The sequence below is a fragment of the Meleagris gallopavo genome, chromosome 2, assembly GCF_000146605.3.
Source record: "Meleagris gallopavo isolate NT-WF06-2002-E0010 breed Aviagen turkey brand Nicholas breeding stock chromosome 2, Turkey_5.1, whole genome shotgun sequence".
In the NCBI taxonomy this organism is placed as follows: Eukaryota; Metazoa; Chordata; class Aves; order Galliformes; family Phasianidae; genus Meleagris; species Meleagris gallopavo.
The window spans coordinates 33765190-33785150 of record NC_015012.2 but is presented as its reverse complement, the minus strand read 5'-3'; the positions used below and the strand labels follow the sequence as shown (position 1 = coordinate 33785150).

Genomic DNA, 19961 nt, shown 5'->3' with positions numbered 1-19961 from the left:
TCTCTCTAAATGGTCAGTATCAATATTTAAATTTAAGTTCTAGGGGAGATTCCCCTCTTTAAAGGAGGATACTCTTTAAAACAAGCACTTCATTTTTGGTGTATACGTCTAATCTAAGAAGAAAGTATTCTCCCAGTTTGGCAGGTGGCAATGTTTTTAGGCCAGGGCCACCTATCACAACAGGTAATAGAAGGTTCTGGACTTGACTTATACCTTTGTAACCCTCAGACGTATCGTCATCATGTCTTGTTATTGCTGATGTGTTGCGTCCCTTATGACATGATCCAGGATATTTAGTGAAGGCTCCTCTGCTCTCTTGATGAAACTCATTGCAGGATAAAGACAACTGTGGCCTTTCCTTCAGCATCATAGATATTACGTGATCTCAGGCAGTCTGACATCTTGCAGCACCCCAAAGCAGGCAAGCATCAATCATCTGGGAACAGCGAAAAAAAGACTTGTAGTATCAAGGCAGACTGGATCCTGGACAAGAGCAGGTCACAGCCCTGCCTTGGCCTCTCTACACTGTGCCATAGACTGACAGAAAGTGCAGCAGGATCAGCACCAGGGGACTGCAAAGCAAAATCTTACAGCAAAGACATTCTGGGGAAACTTTTGTAGCAGTTCTCCATCTTTTTTCCTTATTGCTAAAATCCACCTCTCTGCAAGCACCCGCATTATGACACCTGTCTATCACCACTAGATGGTAGCAAAAAGGCATTGTTGAGACATTAAGGTTTTCTGCGTTCCTCTCTCCAACCCCGTACCCTTCACCAGTTCACCAAAGTATCTGTAAAGCAGACATGGAGGTATGGAGCTGGCGGGAGATAGGCAAAAGGGAGTCTGAGTTTGTTGATTATTTGGTGGGAAAAAATAAAATAAAATATAAATTTAAAAAAAAAAAGGAGGAAAAAAATTGCCTTGAACTAATTTGGAGACATTGGGGGAGGGGGGCTCTTGACTTCAGTAGGCAGCTTTACCAGAGACTGATCTCTACATCAGTGCTACTGGGTCACATCACGGCACATTGTGAAGCAGTACATCTGTCTCTCTATCCAGCCTTTGCTCTGGTCTCTCTCAGCCTACAGATCTGAATTAGCAGGCTACTGGAAAATCTTCTGTTGAAACATTCCTTCAAGAAATTTGGATTACAAAAAAAGTATCTTTTATTTGGAAAATTGCTCCGGGAACTCCTGACCATCTTTGTTCAGTGGAGCAGGAAGGTCACGATTTCAGAGTAAAAAAGGCAATGCTCAGCAAACTGTCTGACCTCGTCTTGTGCTTGTACAACATCCCAGCTACTGATGGAACCCAGTAGAAAGCATGGCAGAATGACTGTGCTGTCATTTGGTTCCAACCAAGTAGCACTGGGAAGGGTGCAATTTATTTATTTACTTCCCTCTCTAATTCCTCCATGTTTAATTCTTGCCAAACTGCAACTGAGTTGAGTTCTTATTGCTCCAGTACAGAAAAGCAAAGCAGGGAAAACAAACAAAGAAAACAAAACCAGTAACTCTTCATTAAAGTGAATTGCTTCAAGAGTAAAAATTCGGAAAATGTCCTAAGACAAACAGGACCAACTGTATTAGATCTTCATTGTGGCATTACAGTGGGATTGATTCAAGGTAAGGTAATCAATACTCCACATTTTTTCTGACCTTTGCAACATCCTAGAAGTACTAATTCCACTAGGATAAATTTTTCAACAATTTCTTGAGTATATTAATCAAATGCACACTTTCCTTCCTGAACGTCAGGCAGTTGTGTAATTCTGTTATTTATCTTTTTCATTTTTTATTATCATTTCTGACAAAAAATATTTTTTTAAATTCTTGGTTTGTTTTCCATTACTTAACTTCATATCCTTTTCATAAAACAAGTTTGCTTTGGAACCCAATCCCCGTGGCACTTCCGTTTCCTCATAGAAATTGTTATTTGTCTTAGTTCCTGCATTTAAGTTATAGCCCAATTTTGCTCCATTTTTAGATTTCACCATAAAATAATGCTTTAAATCAAGGTGAATACCTCTGTTACTGTAGTGGATTTCACAAAGGCTTTTCCTGATATCAGATCTTCCTTAGTCTCTAGACAAATACCACGGTTTTTTGTAGATGAAAGTTTTCCCACTAACAGGATATGTAGCCTTTCACCTCTAAGATAATGTTTTGAATCCTGTCTGTCTCAGTTGCCAAACAAGTGTCAAAGAGCAGCAACGTAGATTACAAGAGCTGAAGTATCTTAATCTAATTTCCAGGAAAAAGATTTTTGCAAAGCATAGAAGGAAGCAATTTGTCCCCTTTCTTTTGTGGCTGGCTTTGCTAACCAAGAGTTAATAATCAGAAACTAAAGGAAGACTAAATCAGTTACGAAATAAAGCCATGCATTAAGTCATGCGTTCAAGTTGTTTGCAGATTTAAGTTCTTAAGTGTAAGACTTAACTGAGTGTTAAGATAACATCTACTCTGACCAGAAGGATGCACTGCATTGCCCATGCTAACTAAAGTGTTAGTACGTTTGCTTTAACTCATCAGCAAGAAGGGGCTTGTTACCATTGCTTCCAATATATACATTTTTGCACACACGCTGATGCCTGTTACTGCTTTTTCCACATCAAGGATGGCATATAAGCAGAAGAAAAGCTTCCCTTTTTGTATGCCTAAATTCTATCTATCCCAAGCAAAAATCCTCAACAAAAGGAAGGAAAGTAGAAGGAGACTTCAACTGAAGTTTAACTGAAGGATTTTGCACGCAAAAAGAATACTAAAGAATGCCAATACACACCACGTACACAGGCTGGGAAAAAAAGATCTGTTTCCATGTAACCTGTACTCTGCTGGGGCAATGCAGATGCTGCAGTTGGGTCTTTGCTGTCCTCTTGTCAGTATTTACGTTCTACACTCTATTGGGGGGGGAGGAGGGAGGGGTTATAAGGGAAGATACCAGTTGCCCTGGGACCATTCTGCTGAATTGTTATTCTATTCTGTCAGCTTCAGTGGGCAGGCTTTATTTTCAGTCATTTTCCAGATTTTGTTCTACAGAAATACTTTCAATTCTTGAAAGTTTTTCCCTTTTCTTCCTAATGAATGCTGAGGCAAAGAAACTCTGTTTTCCAGTACTATCTAGCTCTTCCATGAACAACTTCCCCTTGGTTTGAGCAATCCCTCACAGACCTTTTGTTTGAAACACAGTTATTAAAACTCTTCTTTGTCTTTGCAAGCAGCCTTCAACACTTGTTTGTCACATTGCATCTTTTGTTGCCTTTCTGACACTTCTGATTTTGCTGACTTTTTCCATCATTTTCCCATTTCTTTGGATTTGTGATGTTTCAACAATTCTGCTGATTTACATTCCTTATTCTGTCCTCATCTATCCTACTCTCCAAGGTTTAGATAACTGGTCATTTTTTGTTGATCAAATACTTCTGACTTGATAATAGCTATCTTGAAATCCCTGTTAGTTACAGGGATATAACAACCTATAATGTTTTGTGCTGTGCTCAGTGAAGTCCATAGACCTTCTCAAAAGGTCAGAGTCATAGTTATGTATATCAATACAGAGTTTGGCAAAAAAAACTTCAGTTTTTCTGTGTATCACTTTGCAGAAAACTAAAAATAGAAATGTAAAAAGAAGGAAAGATTTTGCCTAACTCATGTTCCTAACCACATTGAGGATGTTTATTACTTTATTGATGTGCATATTCATTGTATTCACTATCCTGAAGGCTCCAACTAGGTATTTCTCACAGGAGCAGGATGTGTGAGCATTTTCCTAGGTTCATTTGATCATTCAGCTACATGGAAACCTGAGCTTTGTTGGAAGTTAAAGGGAAAAATTTGTGTTTGGGTAGTTACATACATGTAAGCCTTCAGCATTTTTACTATAAAACAGTTTGGAATCAAGAGCTTCTGTCCCTTGTTCTGTATTGTAACAACAGCTTACTGTGAGACACTCGAAACACCAGAAATACAAAAGGCTGCTATACTAATATAAAAGACTGTAATATCCTGCCAGATTCTATAAAAGAACAAAAAATGATCAATTAGCATTGTGTTATCCTATAAATACTGGGCTTAATGTAACATGTGGATTTACTACAAACTGTAAACTTGAATACAGCCTTAGATGTCATTGAGTCCAAACTTTTCTTCTACTCACAAAAAATGCAGTATCTACAGGACTATAAACCTATTAGAAAATTAGTTCAATGAACAAAATTGGCCACTTTGCCTCTTAGAGTAACCTAAGCTTCTGCTGCAAAGTTTGGTCTTTAAGTGAGAGCTGTTATCAGTTTTGAGCACATAAAAATAGTAATAGCTTCTACTGCCTAGTCATAAATAGAAAAGAAAAAAATAGGATGATATGGTTTATCACCATGCAAACATATTAGCACCCTAGTCTAAAAAACATTAATCTGCTGCATAGACATATATCCACAGAAGACAGGACAACACTCGCTGAAGAGAGACAAGCAAGTATTGAAATTCATCTTCAGGTGAAATTGTTATTTTTAATTGCCATTGCACTGAGTAGATAAATTTTCATTTCTAAGCAATGCAACATTCATAGTTTTGCTCTTTAGTCAGAAGCAAAATAAGAAACCAGTAGATGCCTTGTTTAAATTGGTTGTATCAGAATTGTTTGAGTTGGAAAGGACTCTTAAAGGTCACCTAGTCCAACTTCTCTGCAATGAACAGAGATACCCACAGCTAGTTCAGGGTGCTCAGAGCCTGGTTCAGCCTGACCTTGAGTGTCTCCAGGGATGGGGCATCCAGCACGTCTTGTATGTCATGGTTACGAACACAGTAACACCTGCAAGTTTCTTTTTGTTTTGTTTTTCTTTTTTTCTTTTTTCCAATGGTAGATACTGTTTTATCTAACAGCTCACCAGTTAGGGCAAGTAATAAAAGCCAAGAGGATATGAGAATCTCAACAATTAGGAAAATATTGCAAGATCAATAAGATAGACCTCAGGCTGCTGTATTAATTGCATCCCATTGGAGTTTCTTGCTCCATACCAGGTAATCACATACCATCTGAAGGCAAACCTTTGATTTTTGTGCTCTGGGCTCTGGAAAAAAGAGTCTGCAATATTTTTTTTGTATTATTTTACCTGCAGGTGTGCTTTGCTGAGGTCACAGACATGTATTTCAGTAATTTTTCATCAACATTCTGCCCAGGAGCCTCACATAGCAATGACAACAGCAGAATTGCTTACTTGCAGAGTACATTCACAGCCTAAGCTTCTCAGATAAAAGATTTGCTGTTTTGCTCACTTTCTTGCTCTGCTTTTACAAACAGTCTATTTAAAATCACCAGTATTGAAATGTGAAACATAACTGGGAAAAAAACTGCCTAATGATAAAGAAGAAAGCCTCCTCCTACAGTCACAGCAATGTCTGTAGGCGCAGCCTACCTGTGAACTGCCTGGTCCTCTGATCAGAGAAATACATTGTTTTTTAAGAGCAGTTTAAACTTGCTGGAGCATGCACATACACAGACATTTCTTCCTATCCTGTTTTTTAGCAAGTATTTCTAACATACTACCTTACTGAAAAAGAGTGCAGCTAGAATTGAAACAATGCACAATATCTGGCTTTGACAGACACATTTTTTTTTGAAAGAGAAGTATCTGCTGTTAGTAGGTTTTGCAAGGCCATAAACTTGCTCTCACATGACCCAACAGCATATTAGAAGGCCACATTTGCAATTACTGGAATTCATACAGAGTTTAGTAATTTCTGTAAAATTAATCCTACAGACTGATGGAAGCCCATTCAGACTTTGCTAGCAAGAAGCATATTGTTTGAAAATAGAAGCGTAATGCTTTTTGGTATGTTTTTGCACCTGCAGTAATGACAAAATGGGAGTGAACAGAAACCTGGATGAAATTGTTCTTATCTTTTGCTACCATGGTTTATATTTAGAAACAACAACAGCAACAAAAAAAATGATGAAGGCTATTGTCATAACTCTGAACTGTGCTCTGCATGTTTGAACACGTGTACAAAGCCCAAGTTTATCTAAAGGAAGCAGTCAACCAAAGATCAAATATTCCCTTACAGGGAATGGGAAGCAGCAAGAACTTTGGACTTTGTGAGTTTGAGTTTCTGCTGTGTCGCTTGGTGTGCCTCCTTCACAGAGTGAGAGAAGGAGGGTGGCAAAAGGGCTTCTCAGGACACTCCTGATAGTCTGAGCAAGTGGAAGGGGCAGGAGAGAAGCAAGAAGTGATTCTAGATGTTTCTTTTTTCTGAGTTCTGCTCCAAGGTTTCTGAGTGAGAAGGGAGGATGAATAGGGACAAGAATTGACTGCTGGTAATCATAGTCACTCTTAAGTCATAAGTCCCTGCAGCCTTGAGCACCCTCTTAACTTGTCCTGCCTCTGACCCACACTACAGGTTACCAGTCCATTCCCTCTTCTGTCCCAGTCATATTCCTCACCTGCTTACATGCAGTGAGCCATTGTGAGTTAGAATGTCCTAATTACTTCCACTCTACAACTTCTGCTTTTCTCCTAATCACTCCCTTCCAGCTTCCCTCCTATCCCAAATCCATTCTCAGCACTCCTTTTCAAGACTCCATGTCCCCTCCTCTCACCTGTTCTACACGTTAACCACAGAATGCACAGACTCTCCCATTCAAGAGCCTCTCCCCACAAGATCCTCGTTTCAAATTCTTCCTCCTGATCCCACAATCCACTGTGGAAACCCATACTATGTTCTCACTCTTTCCTCCACCCTTGATTTCCTATCCTGATCCCAAATTCTTTTCCAGCTCACCCCACCCCATACATGTGCTCACCCTTATCTGCAACTCCTCTCCCTCCTGGATCCCTGCCTCACCCCACCAACCCACTGCAGCTTTTTAGATCTTCTTGCTCAGCTTTGGTGATGTGCCCATCTCTACCATGTTCTTCCTCAGTAGCTGGGTGTTCCGCTAAAGCCTTTCTTGACCGACTTTTCAGGACAAAAGGTAGGGCTAAGACCTCCTCATTTAACCATGATTTCAGAAGCTCAGCCTGCACTTATCAGACCCCAACAAGAAGAAAATGGTATTCAAAAGAAAATAGTGAGGTGAGGAAGAGGATAGTCAAGAAGATTATCAGGAAAATACTTTGCAGGTATCTGCCCTAATTCATCATAGAAGTAGACAGTGGAGAAGAGAATTCATCTAGAGGTAGAAGAGTGACAGAAAACTTTGGAGATCAGTGTTTCCCTTAACCAATCCCTGGAAGGTTGGAAAGGCATCAGAGCAGAACTTACGTTACAGGTCTGCATTACACTTGCATTCTCCTAAACATCTGGAGAAGCACATGTGACACATTTGTGCTCCATCTCTATACAGCAAGAAATGGTACCCTGGAACCTCAGGTTGCTGGGAACAGCATGAGGCAAGCCATCAGAGACCTAGCAGAACCAACAGGGGAAATTCCTGGTTTGGATTTTGAGAAGATTGCAAAACTGGCAATAAAATTTTCCCCAGAGCTGTGTATGAACAACTGCACTGCAGCAGGCTGGTGTTATTTGCAAGACATTATGATAGTAACAGGAAAATTCTTTCACATATATTGTTGCAAAATGGCACTGAGCAATATTTATGAATATATCCTTGAACATTTTTCCATCACTGACAGTGACTAATCCTGTGCAGTTCTAGCCAAACCTTCTCAGTTAGCGCAGAGGAACCATTGCATAAACTGCCATGTGGCAGTTAGCAAGGACAGCATGAGAGGCCAATACCCAGTTTCTTTCCACTTTGAATAAAATTTCTTGATAATGTAAAATTCTTTTGCTGGAGAAAACAGGAACTAGTCAGGATGGCTGAAGAAGTGTGATTTTTATTAGCAACTATCCAAATTCTGAAGGAAGAACAAAGTAACTTGTTTGTCAATATACTGACAAGAGCACTACTTTACTACTTTAACAAGCAAGTCAGTGTAGATGTTGCAAACGATTATTTGGATACTGGAGCACTGCTCAGTTTTTGTTGCTTGTGTAGACTTACACTGCAGTAAAATGCTTTAAACATAGCTTTCAAGTGTGGGTGTAATGTGTGGTAGTAAGGTATGGTGGAGTATGTTATCAATGTATGATGGAGTTATTTGTAGCAGGGACAGGCCTGTTTCATTAGAAGAACTATTTTTAAAGATCTTATTCTGCTGTATTCTTCTTAAAAAAATAAATTTCCCTCCTCTGTTATTCCTCAACCACTGAACCTTCCTCTTGATTCCTTGCTTGTCTCTTCAGCTAAAGAAAGCAAAAGCAGGAAGCCAGGCAAAATTTCAATACCTGAATACTAAAACCCTTTGGAAAATTTCAAGTTCATGTTCAAATCCAGGCATAGCTAGCCCTTTACAGAAAGCTCAATCAGAGTTTGCAATGAAAACAACAGTAATTAAGAACCATTACCTGCACCGTTACTCATCTTTTTTAAATATACTGTTCCCAGTGCACATAGAACCAACTGTGTATGTAATGTGTACCATACATGCTACCATTTTTGAAGGTATCAGGGAGTTGGGGCTGGCTAGTTTGAGCATTTATGTAGCTGCTCTAGATAGAGAGCTGTTTAATGGGAGCCTTTGTGAACACCTTTTGGTGATATGATACCTTTATGATACCTTTCAGCTTGCAAAACTGCTACACATCAAGCACACAGGGAACTGCAAACTGGGTACAGTTACCTTGATCAAAAATATCAAAAATCAAAATCTCTAAAAAGCATATGAATTTACAACATATACAGCAAATAGCTAGGACACACTTGACTACTTCAGATTCTCTCATAGATGTCACGTGCACAGACTACCTTCCTCATCAATATACACAATTTACAATTTCTCCTGTTGGCATTACTGAAGTATCAATTTTAAGACAACAAACGTATTTCCTTTACATGCCGAAGAAAACAGGAACATTAACATCTTAAGCCTTCCCAGAGATGCCAAGATTCCCTTAGTTTGTACTTCCCTCAACAATGCACATTATGCCCATGTGAGGAAGGGACAACTCCTCCCACAGCTTTAGTCCTTCTTCAAGAGTATCTTTTCTTTCTACCAAACAAATGTTACTCCTCATCTGCTCTCCTATCCATGTTATCTTTGGTTTCCTTCTGTCACCAGAATCTGTGTGTGGGCTGCTTTTCGTGAAGGCCTAACTCTGACTCAGAAAATGCTGGGGGGCCGTTCTACCCTTGGAGCTTGGCTCCTCTTGCCCCAGGTTTGTCTCCCAACACACGATGCTGAGCTTGGCTGCCAAGTATTCCACTTAGGTAACGCTTGGCATTTCCAGCCCCAGGGCCTCAGCACTGATGCAATTTCCAAAATTATTTTTTTAAAGCCACAAATATTTTGAATTCCTAGCAACTGAGAAACCCCAAAAGCAAGAAAGCAGCATTCTTCTGCCAGGAAGCAGAGAAGAAAGGCTACAATGGGGAGAAGAATGGTCAACTGAGAACAGCTTTTACTCCCTCCTTCTCTTTTATCTTTCTGGTAACGTAAGGTCACAAGAGAGGGGAGAAAGACAAAAACTGTGATGGAAAGAGACTTGTTCTGAATTCCTCTCTTTGGAACTAGAGGTAGAAAAGATCACAGAAAGCAATAGTACATCTTTCTCTCCTCTGTTCTCCTGCCTCCATAAAAGCTATGTATCAGTACAGGTGAGAAAAAGATGTTAGTCATTTTCCGCCTTCCTTCTTCCTTAAAAATAACCACTCGCACAGTTAATGGTTAGTGCTGCTGAGATCATGGAACAGTTTTCTTTCTACATCTTACCTAAGGCTTAATCATGAAGTTATGCTGCCTTTAGGCTACAAAAGGCAAGAATGCAGAGAGTACATCTTATCCACAAATGCAGTCAGTACTTGATGTCTCTGAGCTAAAAATAAAAACTAAAATATAAAGAGAAGTGAATAATGAAAGCAGTATGCAAATCATGAAGCTGAGAGTCTAGAAGCAAAAAACAAGTCTAAAGAGGGGCAAGAAACAAGCTACATAGAGGATTTCCAAATTCAGCACTAATTCTAGAAAGATGTTTCTGTGAAAGTTGTTTGCGTATGATCTTCAAAACTGTCACCGATTAACGTATAAACAAGCCATGGTTACAGAGTTTACAGATTTGGAGCTTTACTGCAAAACAAAACTAGCCCCCCAAGTATTTTCTTTAGGCTCAATTCACATTTTTCTATGGCAAAGAGAATTTGAGCTTCTAACCTCAGCATCACAGCTAAATGCAGGAGATCACAGAGCTGATCCAAAGTTCATTAAGCAACAGAGAAATAAGCTGGGCTAGCCTTTGGATGCAATAAAATACAGATGACTGTGCTGTATTTGCCAGGAATAAGAGGCATAGGCAAATTAGCTGACTTCATAGAACATATAAGGTCGCTATTATTTGCAGAAGCCATAAAACATGATGAATAATATAGATAGGCTCAAAATTGTTAGGAACACAAAATTAATAATTATAAACACTGATAAGACATGGAGAGCTTGCTTTTCAAATGTTAGGCAGGCAGGTAGTCAAGCCAGTCACTCAGAAAAATACAGGAATATTTCTCATAGCTTAGCACCAAAAGAATAAAGTACCACATCATCAGGGTGCTGCTAGAAACAGAGTGCATCAAGAAAGCAGTAGGTTTGGAAAAGAGAGTACGCATAGACAGCCAACTCTGAAAATGCCCATCTGACACACAGTAAAAGTTGTTACCCTAATTCTAACCAGTTTGTAGCACTGTTTGAAAGCTGCCTTCCTAATCTGGGACATTTCTTATAAAACCTAATGATATTGAGTTGTTAACTGGCGTGAGTTTTCTGAACTAAGTGAATATTTGAAGCGTACTGTCTGAAAGAAACTTGTGGCACAACATCTCATGAACTCCAGTAGGTGATTTGAAATTAAGACTGAGTGTGAGGGAGGAGAAAAAAAGCTTTTTGTTCTCTTTTGGAAGAATATACCTCGTTGTTATAGAATAAGCCTTCACTTTTAAACAGGAGCCAGAGTGAGTTGTTCAAGTCTTGCTGCAAATGTATGGTTTTAGGAAAGAAATCCCAAAATATTACTGCGAAAATAAGATAATATGTACTCTTTTCTCCCAGTTTGAAACCACTAGCACAAATGGTAAGACTATGAGTGAGATTAGTTAATTCGTAAAAAAGGAAAAGCCTAATAGTGATCTAGTGCACGGTCAAAGATCACCCTGTCATTAATCTAATGATACACTTTTTGTACCACCAATTGAAATGCTTTACTTCACAAACACAATCTTTTTCCTGTCAGAAAACATACTACTGAGATTGTTGTAACAGCTGTTATGATTTACATGTATTTTTATTAAATTGGTTTTTTTTTGGTCCGGATACCTTTTTATCCCTACAAGGAATCATTCCACTAGTTGGCAGTGTTACCTCACTCAAACAAATAGCCTTAAAACAACACGTTCACCTACAAAATCGAGCTCTGCATTTTTGAGCTGCAGATCTCATTCAGCAACATCCGAGAAAGATGCTGAGAGATACAGCTAGGAAAAGTATTGGATTGGAAGGATTGGAAAATCAGTTCCCCATCCGTATCATATTTCTCTTCTAACAAATTTTTAGTATTGTTTAATGTTCTGAAGCAGAGACCAAAGCAAACCCAAGTGAACTTGTCGAAGCAAACAAAGAATTAAAGGAAGGATTTGTTCCTTGTCTTCCAAGAAGGAGCAGGGCACTGCATTTGGGAGCTAGAGTGCCAGCAGGCCTCTTGGGTAGAATCTGCCTGTTCTGGCTCCAAGAGGATCATTAGAAACTCATTAAAGTAATGAATCTGTTAGTTCTGAAGCTGCATTCGCACACACCCGCCAAGATGTTGGTTGCCTCCTTGGCTCTGACTTATGGCATCTGCTAAGCATCCCCAGGATTCAGCAGCACAAAATGCTTCTGGGATTCTCTGCAGGCAGGCAAGTGGAAATGAAAACAGGTCATTTCTCTCCACCTGGTCTGTGGGAGAAGACTTTCATCTCTTGGAGTCTTAACTTGTATGACTGCTACTGGAATAGTTAATGCTTTGTTCTAGCTGTAAATCAGGCTTTCTTTCAAGCAAAATTACCATAACAGTTATCTAGAAGCAACCTTTTTAAAAATACCCATTTCTCAAAGGAAAATGGACACAGCCTGAAAGAGCTGTTTTAGAACAATAAAAGAAAAAAGATGTAATCTCTACAGCACTGCAAATTCTGGCTCATGCGCAAAGCCCGCAGACTGACACAAGCACATTAACTGCAGTGAGTCAAGGAAGGCTCTCAAATTAAATCCTCATCTACACTGCTGACACAACTTTATGGCCTTAGGTATGTCTCATCAACACCTCTGAGCTCTTAGATACGCATAACACTCCCAAGCATTAGGAAAATTAATTCACTAGTAACTGCAAAGCCCTAAGTAAATGTTTACAACAATTAACAACCAAGTTTGGGTGATGATGTTTCCATATCCAGAACAAAAGGAAATTTAAAATGCAAGCAGAACCAGCATGAATGGCGGAAAATAAAATTAAAGCAAAACCCCCTTCACTTTTAAATCTCTAAAGACTTACTTGAAATCCAGAATAATAACAAAAAAACAGCCAGTCTGCGGTTTTGAACAACTTGACATCAACTCTTTAAGAAAGAACTTTAGAATGATATACAAGAAATTATGCATCTAAACTTTACAACTGCTTTGCATATACAGTTTTATAAAGTCTCAAAAGAGAAAGCAGCTGATCCCACAATTGCAAAGATATTTCCTGTTGCTTTGCATTTAAATTAAACCACTCAATAAGTTACATTGTGCCACAAGGCAAGACACAGATGATCACAGAAAATACATTAAACAATCACCAAATCTCCCACTATCAAGTATCTTAGCAATCGCTTCCTTTGAAGATGGAAACACTCAGTGGGTTGGAGTTAGCAGATGTGATGCTGCTTAAAACACCCATGTACATTCTCTAACCTTACTCACCTCAGTATGTAGCAACAGAACTCTATGCACGGTATCTCCTAGTTTATAACACAAGCTAGAGACTGATATCCATTTGCACTCATTATCCAAAGCTATATAAATTCTGCCCAAGTTATTTAGTGTTAAAAGCTTCCATCCTTTGAAGATAAACAGGTTAACAAGCTTTAAAATCATTAATGAAGTAAGGCTAGAGGGATATCCTTCTGCAGAGCATAAACATTGGCTCAGCTAATATCTCATGCCATCAACAACGAAAGATCATTAGCAGACCCAGGCCAAGATGCTGTGGGAAATAAGTTGAAGGCAACAACAGCTGGAAATATTTGGCTCGTACAATAAAGTTTCAAAACCCTTCGGATACTGGACTGCCAAGCTTTTTTTCTTTTTCTTTTTAAAAAACAAAAATCAGAAATATTTCATCAGCACTTGCCTGAGAAACAAGCTCAACAGCACCTAGGTGTACTATCACACTGTTACCTGCCTTATGATGACACAGACATCCCTCCCCTTCCTTTCTTGTTCCCTCCAAGCATCTGTTTGCAGAACACAAGTAGCAGTTCATCCTCAGAGGAAAGGTCTAGGAATAGACATAGGTCTCTGTATTACATGTAGAAATATTGTCTTCTTCAGGTGCTTTGATGGTGAAACAGTGTCGTATATATACCCAGCTTTGCATTTCCTAATGGCTTCCAACCACAGCAGCAGTTTTAGCCTGTTCAGATTGAGGCAGTCCCAGATTCCTACAGTGGTGCAGGAGATCTACATAAAGATAGAAGATCCCAGCAAACACCTCCTTCCTTTGAGGCAAAGGCTACAAGAGGGGACAAACATCTCTGCTGAGTCAGGGCTCAGTCAGATGAAATCTGCTTACCTGCTGACCAATGTAACAAGGGATGAGAAAAGTAAGAAAGCAAATACTTGCGTGCTGTTGTACAGGAGCACCAGGCACAACAGGGACCTGGCTGTGTTCACTCCACAAATGTAAACAGAAAAGATGATTCCTGTCCTAAAAAAACTGACATAAATATTTTCCTATCTGACCTAAAATAGTGAAACCCAAACTAAACATAAACCAAAAACCCTCTTTAATGGTGATTATAGCCTTGCTGGATTCTCTGCACAATAACAACAGTATGACTATATGAAATGTTGCAAGGAAAAGTACAGCAATGAGACTTTGTAGTTGGTAGAAGGTTTTCATCTAAAGTCTGATTTAGTAGTTGGCAACCCTGCAAACGGCAGGGGGTTGGAACTAGATGATCTTTAAGGTCCCTTCCAAGCCAAGTCATTCTACAACTCTATGATTGATTCGTCCCTCAGCTCAAAGTGTGCACAGCAGCTGGCTACACAGCAAGTGATTTTAAACAACAAACAAACTCTACATAAAAAAAAGGAATTAATTATGCACTATTGAGCAATGTAAACTTGTAGATAAAAGTATGACTTGTCCAGGTTTCATAGCTACTTCATCTGGACAAAAGTCAAAGTCCAAAAGCCACCAGAGAAGAAAAGTAACCAGCTCTGCTCCTTGCCTGCGTATTCTGAGGAAATGGGTCCCTATATCCTCACACAGCTCTGCCATGACTGGGACACAATGAACATGGAAAGAATTCAGAGAGTGCTCTTCTCCCATGGTATCTTTTTTTTTTTTTTTTTTTTTTAGATATACACAGGAAAGGAAGAATAACTGAGACAAAATATATTTGGACTCAGTACAGCATGACAAGGACTAAGTTGTACTCTAGGCCTTTGTCTGAGTAAACAGTGATGTGTCTTGTGAAATGTTCAAAACAACAAAATAAATAGCTTTTAAAGACATAAGCTGTCTGTATAAACAGAGGGTGGGGGAGCACTACTGGATGACCAGCAACTTTTTGAAGAAAAATAAAAACCAGCATCTCTCCATTTTTGCAGGAATGAACAACCATCCTACAATCCCAGGACAGCAGGCAATGGATGCCCAGGTACAGCCTCCCATATGCTGCCTGCCCAGTATTGGTAGCCATAGACATAACACAGTTGTATACCGCAGGGAGCAAAAGAGAGACTGGTGTGTCAGACCCCTGTAATAAGCATGAAATTCTTTAAACAGAGTTTGTGGAACAGTTTGAGGGGAACAAATCTCTGCTGATCCCTACAAGAAAGGGGCAGTAGTCTAAGCATGGGATTATCAAAAGATAAATACAGTGCAAGCAATGATCTAGTTTTCTTTTGAACCTGGCAGAGATACATGGATTCTTATCTCTGGGAATTCTCTAAATTAGTTGCACAATCCCTTCCATAAGCATATCTTGCTCGATCTTCCAGTGATTTGGGCTTCTCGCTCCCTCTGGTACTGCCTGAAGTAGCTCTCTGGAAGTCTTTAGGAATCTTCCAGTTTCCATCCTAAATGTATTCATGATTAGATAATAAACACTTGATCTGGGGTTAATACTATCTTCTTGCATAGAATTTTTCCCTCTTTGATATACAACTTTTCAATCCATTTACAAACAGTTGTCCTATCCTCTTTTAAGCTTCTGCCTGCCAGGCTAAACTTATCAAGGTCTTTTTTATCTCTTAGTAAGGAGTGACAGGAAAACGTTCAATCCACTCCTTTCTTCCAAGCAGCGTGCTAATCCTTCTCTACAGCTGACTGAATTCAAATTAAGCTTTTTGTCAAGCTAAGTGTTCTCAACTGTACATTTGAAACTTTATCCTTGCCATATCTAATGGCTTGGATACTTCCCTATCTTCTAAAAATACTTTGTTTAGCATGCCCTAAAAACACATTAGGCTTTTCTCTGCTGCTTCACATTGGTTCCTCAGGGGCATCCAAAATTTTGGTTAGCCATATTTTCCTCTCTGTTTTCCTACATTCCTTGTTTCAAAAATCCAACAGCAAGAAAAGCAAGGCAGTTCACTGCAGAGCACAGAGATTTTGATGCTTCTTGCTAGGTTGCAGGGCTGAGTTGCATGTTAAATTCTGTGCCACTTTCTTAAATCAAGCGGTGGGATTATCGTGCTCAGCACACAACTTATTTCGCAAGATTTAGGTATTGTAGGAGTACAATACTTCCCTGCGGTAAAGGATTAACTTTCTCATTATTTCTCCTACAATAATACTTGTGGTTGTATGTGAGGGAAAGCAGCAAAGAACTGCCAGAAGTACTTTTAGTTACAGATAAGTAATTTATTGAACTACAGAAGGAAACTTACTTATAGATTTGAAAACAAAACCAAGCAATAATTAAAACAAACAAACAACAAAAAAAAAACACTATCAGGATACAGGTAAATGCTTTGACAATCTGCCACCGCAGCAGGGTGGCACTGGTAGAGAGCTCATTCAAAGAAGAAGGGCCTTTGTAAGCTGAAGTAACAAATCAGTAACTTTTCCGGGCCAACCTCAAGAGTGCTCACTGTGTTTAATACAAAATTTTCAAAAAGAGATAGGCCTCAAGAAACAAAGGCATGTTTTTACTGGTATTAAAGGAACATATTTACTCCAGCTCCAAAAACACACCCCAGCCCAGAAGAAAAACAACCCTAAGCTCAACAACAGAAAACCCAGCTTTCTGCTGTGGCATTTGACTGACATTTGATATCTCTGCCTGAGGTTTGGCAGGCCTGTAGTGGTGATCAGGGCTGAAGGAGGGAACAGCATCACTGGAAATGTACAACTGGCAAAAACCAACAGACTGCAAAACCAAAAAGCTCCCTCACAAAAGCCCAAGATCCCAAAGAGGAGCCCTGCAAAATAATTTCAGGAATGGATAAAATAAAATCAGCACTGCTTTGCGTGAAGCATTTATTTTGGTGAAGTTGTATCAGTTTGTTCTCATGCAGGATATGGTTCATGGCTTGAAAGGCTAAAGGAGAAAGTTCGAGTCCATTTTCAAGGACTGCAAAGAAGGTGAAATGCAAAGTATCTAACCTCAGAAATCTTATAATCTTCTTTGAGACCCACGGGGACATGAAGCCACAGGTGATACAAGCATCTCATTGGAGAGAAGACATGAAAAACAGGAGAAGAAAAACTGAAGGTCATAATAACCTACAGAAATGTGAAGGCTGAAGTCTAATGACGTCTTTAGAAAAGAAGTCTAAAACTGCTGAATTAACAAAAGTGAATGACAATTAAAAAACTCACTGTATTGAAAACCAGTCTGCCAACTGCACTGCCCGTGTACTTCATGGCTGCTGGATAGCACCAGAAAGCTCTTAGCCATGACTAACAGTGCAGAAGAGCAAGATTAAATTCACAACTTACTTTTTGATTTTTTTTTTTGATTTGCTAAATATTCAAATATGTAAAACTGAAGTAACACATTTCCTGTAAAACTGTTTAATTAACTTCATGTGCCGAAACTCAGGGGAAAGCCTAACTTTTTACCCTACAGTGGGTCAAAAATACAGCAAGGAATTATTTAAAAAAATGAACAAAAATTGAGAAGAGACAGAGCTAAGATTTTAGCTTCTTAAACCAGAATACTGCTTAATTCTGGATCTCACGGCACCACAGAGAAAAAAAATTTACATAAAACATTGCTTTCAAATGCTCTTGGTAACCTGCAGACAAGCAAATTTGATAAGTGATTTGGTATAAGCAGAGATGCATTTAGTTATAGCACAGGCTACGGCACTACTCATCTAGGAGACCATGAAAGCAGAATTCCTTCCTGGATATCTGTCTCATGTGAGGAATATCTCACAAATGCACCCTAATATCTTTCCTATCAATTATCCAGAGAGAAGGATTTTATGCTACCTTACCCCTATATAGATCTTATGTATTACCACTAGCTTCCTCTCTTTCTGACCTCTGCATTTATTGAGTCAGAATACTTAAACAGAGCACTAAGAGGAAGCACCACCTTTGCTGCCAAGCCTCCTTCCAGCTGAACCCTGGGAACTCTTTCTTCCTCCCAGCTTCAACTTCAATTAAGTTTGCATGCTATTTCTGCAGGCTTTCATTGGCTGCTGCTCTCCCAGACTTACACTTCCCTAGGAAGGGAAATGTTGGCTTTGTTTTCACTCAGCTGCTCGTAAAATGCTCACACAACTAACATCATCACTGAGATTTCTGTGAGATCTACGCTTTGGATAGCAGTGCTGTATTTTCGTCTACTCTGGAAGAGAGCTGAGTAACTTTCAGGCATCTACTGTGAGAGTTTCTCTCCCAGTATTCTCAGTGCTCCCAATACTGATTTTTTGACAGTTTCCTTTTGTATCTTTTCACAAGTAACAGACCATTTCAGATGACCATCTAAAAGGCAAGGCTAAGCTGATCTGTTTTGCACCTTTTCTCACTGCTGTGATTACTTTCTGCACAGGAGTTAAAGGGGCAAACATGATAGTGGACATGAAACTATAGTCAAGGAATATTCTATGTTTCTGTCCCCTCAGAAAGGAAGATCTGCACAAGGACAAGATGCCAGAACTACTGAGACCAACGGAGTTAAGCAAGGCTCAATTCATCCCCTTTGAGGCCTTCCGCCCCCTCAACAAAAGCCTTGGGAAAGCTCAAATACAGGCTTGATCTTTAGGTACAATATGTGTCAAGGCCACAGAGTGCAAGATTGCAATTTAAGGTGCTTTGAATACACAACAGATTTCCCAGATGGGAATTTCCTACATTATTTTTTTTAATTTTCCATTTCCTAACATTCAAATGCCAAAGAATACATCCAAGCATATTCAACTTTGAAGAAAACAGTTAAGCAAGGACTAAACTAAGAAAGAACACTCAGCCATCTGCATCACAGCCATTACATTAACTCCTCTGAGAGATGATCTTTTGAATCCAAGAACAATTTGTTTTTTCAAAGTCACTGGTGATTATCAGAGAAAAAAATAATAATTGTTGGGAAAATCTTGGTTTATTCTCTGACCGACATAACATTTAACTCCATCCTAAGCTCTCTGCAGCATGATACATTGCAAGATGATGGTGTGTTGTTATGTGAGGGTCAGCTTCAAGGGCCAAGAAAAAATAGTTACCCAGAACATGAGTTCAAAGGAAAGGCAAGATGCATTTTTGGAATGGAATGACTGGTGGGCATACAGAATCAGGATTAACCTCTGGCAATAGAATGAGATTTATTTTTATGCGCAAACTAATTTTATGTGTAAGTTTGAATAAGAAACATCTCTTCAGACTGTTCTGCCCTTGATTTTTAGAGAAGTATTAAAAAAAAAAAGTATATTCAAGAAACCCTACAGATATGCAGGTAAAACCTAAACTAACCACAAGCTACCTCAGTTTCCTTTTCTTTCCTGCATTATTCTTCAGGAGCCAGGAGATATTGTAACAACTTCATCAACAGAATGCTTCTGCAATTTCAGGGCCACGTTGTTCAGGTTTACCAACCAGGTTTTGACAAAATAGTCACTGAGGTGGTCAAAATGGTCAAAAGGGATTCTCTGTCACTCTGTGTGCCTCTGTCAGCATAGTACTTGTTACTGCATAACTCTGTGTGGCAAAAATTGATGATAGGAAGAAGATCCCTCAATCTATATGAAAGAAAGGAAAGAAAACACAGGTGAATGTGCTCAGAAATAGTATTAGAGAAGAAAAAGGATTTACTCTTCTTAGAGTGTTTCTAGTTTGTTTGGTGGATTTTTTTTTTAATTTTTTTTTAATTGTAGTGCAGCTCATTTAAAATAGCCAAAAATGTCATTCTCAGGGTGAAGTAAAACTGAAATCCTGAAGAGTTCCTCCGATCTTGGCACATCAGTGAAAGCAGTTTGAAATGTCTGCCTCCATTAGACGTTTTGCTTGGGTAACTTCCACTAGAGATTAAGTCTTAGTGCTTTATTTCCATTAGAATGTCCTTTGAATAGAGTTTTATAAAAGTTTAAATGAAATGAGAAAACATTTTGGTCAGAACTTGTTCATAGCAATGTTTCTTCAGGACTTTAATAGCCTGAGATTCAGTGAACTGTATTGTATCAGCTGGCAATCAGTAAACAATGTCTGGGTAAATTTTTTTTTTTTTTT

At 39.1% G+C, this 19961-nt stretch overlaps 2 long non-coding RNA genes across 2 annotated transcripts; one reads left to right on the top strand and one right to left on the bottom strand.

The window, feature by feature from the left end:
- Positions 1–3: 3 nt before the first annotated feature.
- LOC116216375 lies at positions 4–13063 on the bottom strand. The gene is made up of 2 exons (XR_004159047.1): positions 12980–13063; positions 4–436 (listed from the first exon to the last, which is right to left on the bottom strand). It is a non-coding gene; the product is annotated as an uncharacterized LOC116216375 (long non-coding RNA).
- Positions 13064–14473: 1410 nt separating this feature from the next.
- Positions 14474–19848, top strand: LOC104909649. The gene is made up of 3 exons (XR_792498.3): positions 14474–14613; positions 14894–14943; positions 18368–19848. It is a non-coding gene; the product is annotated as an uncharacterized LOC104909649 (long non-coding RNA).
- The last annotated feature ends 113 nt before the right edge of the window (positions 19849–19961 follow it).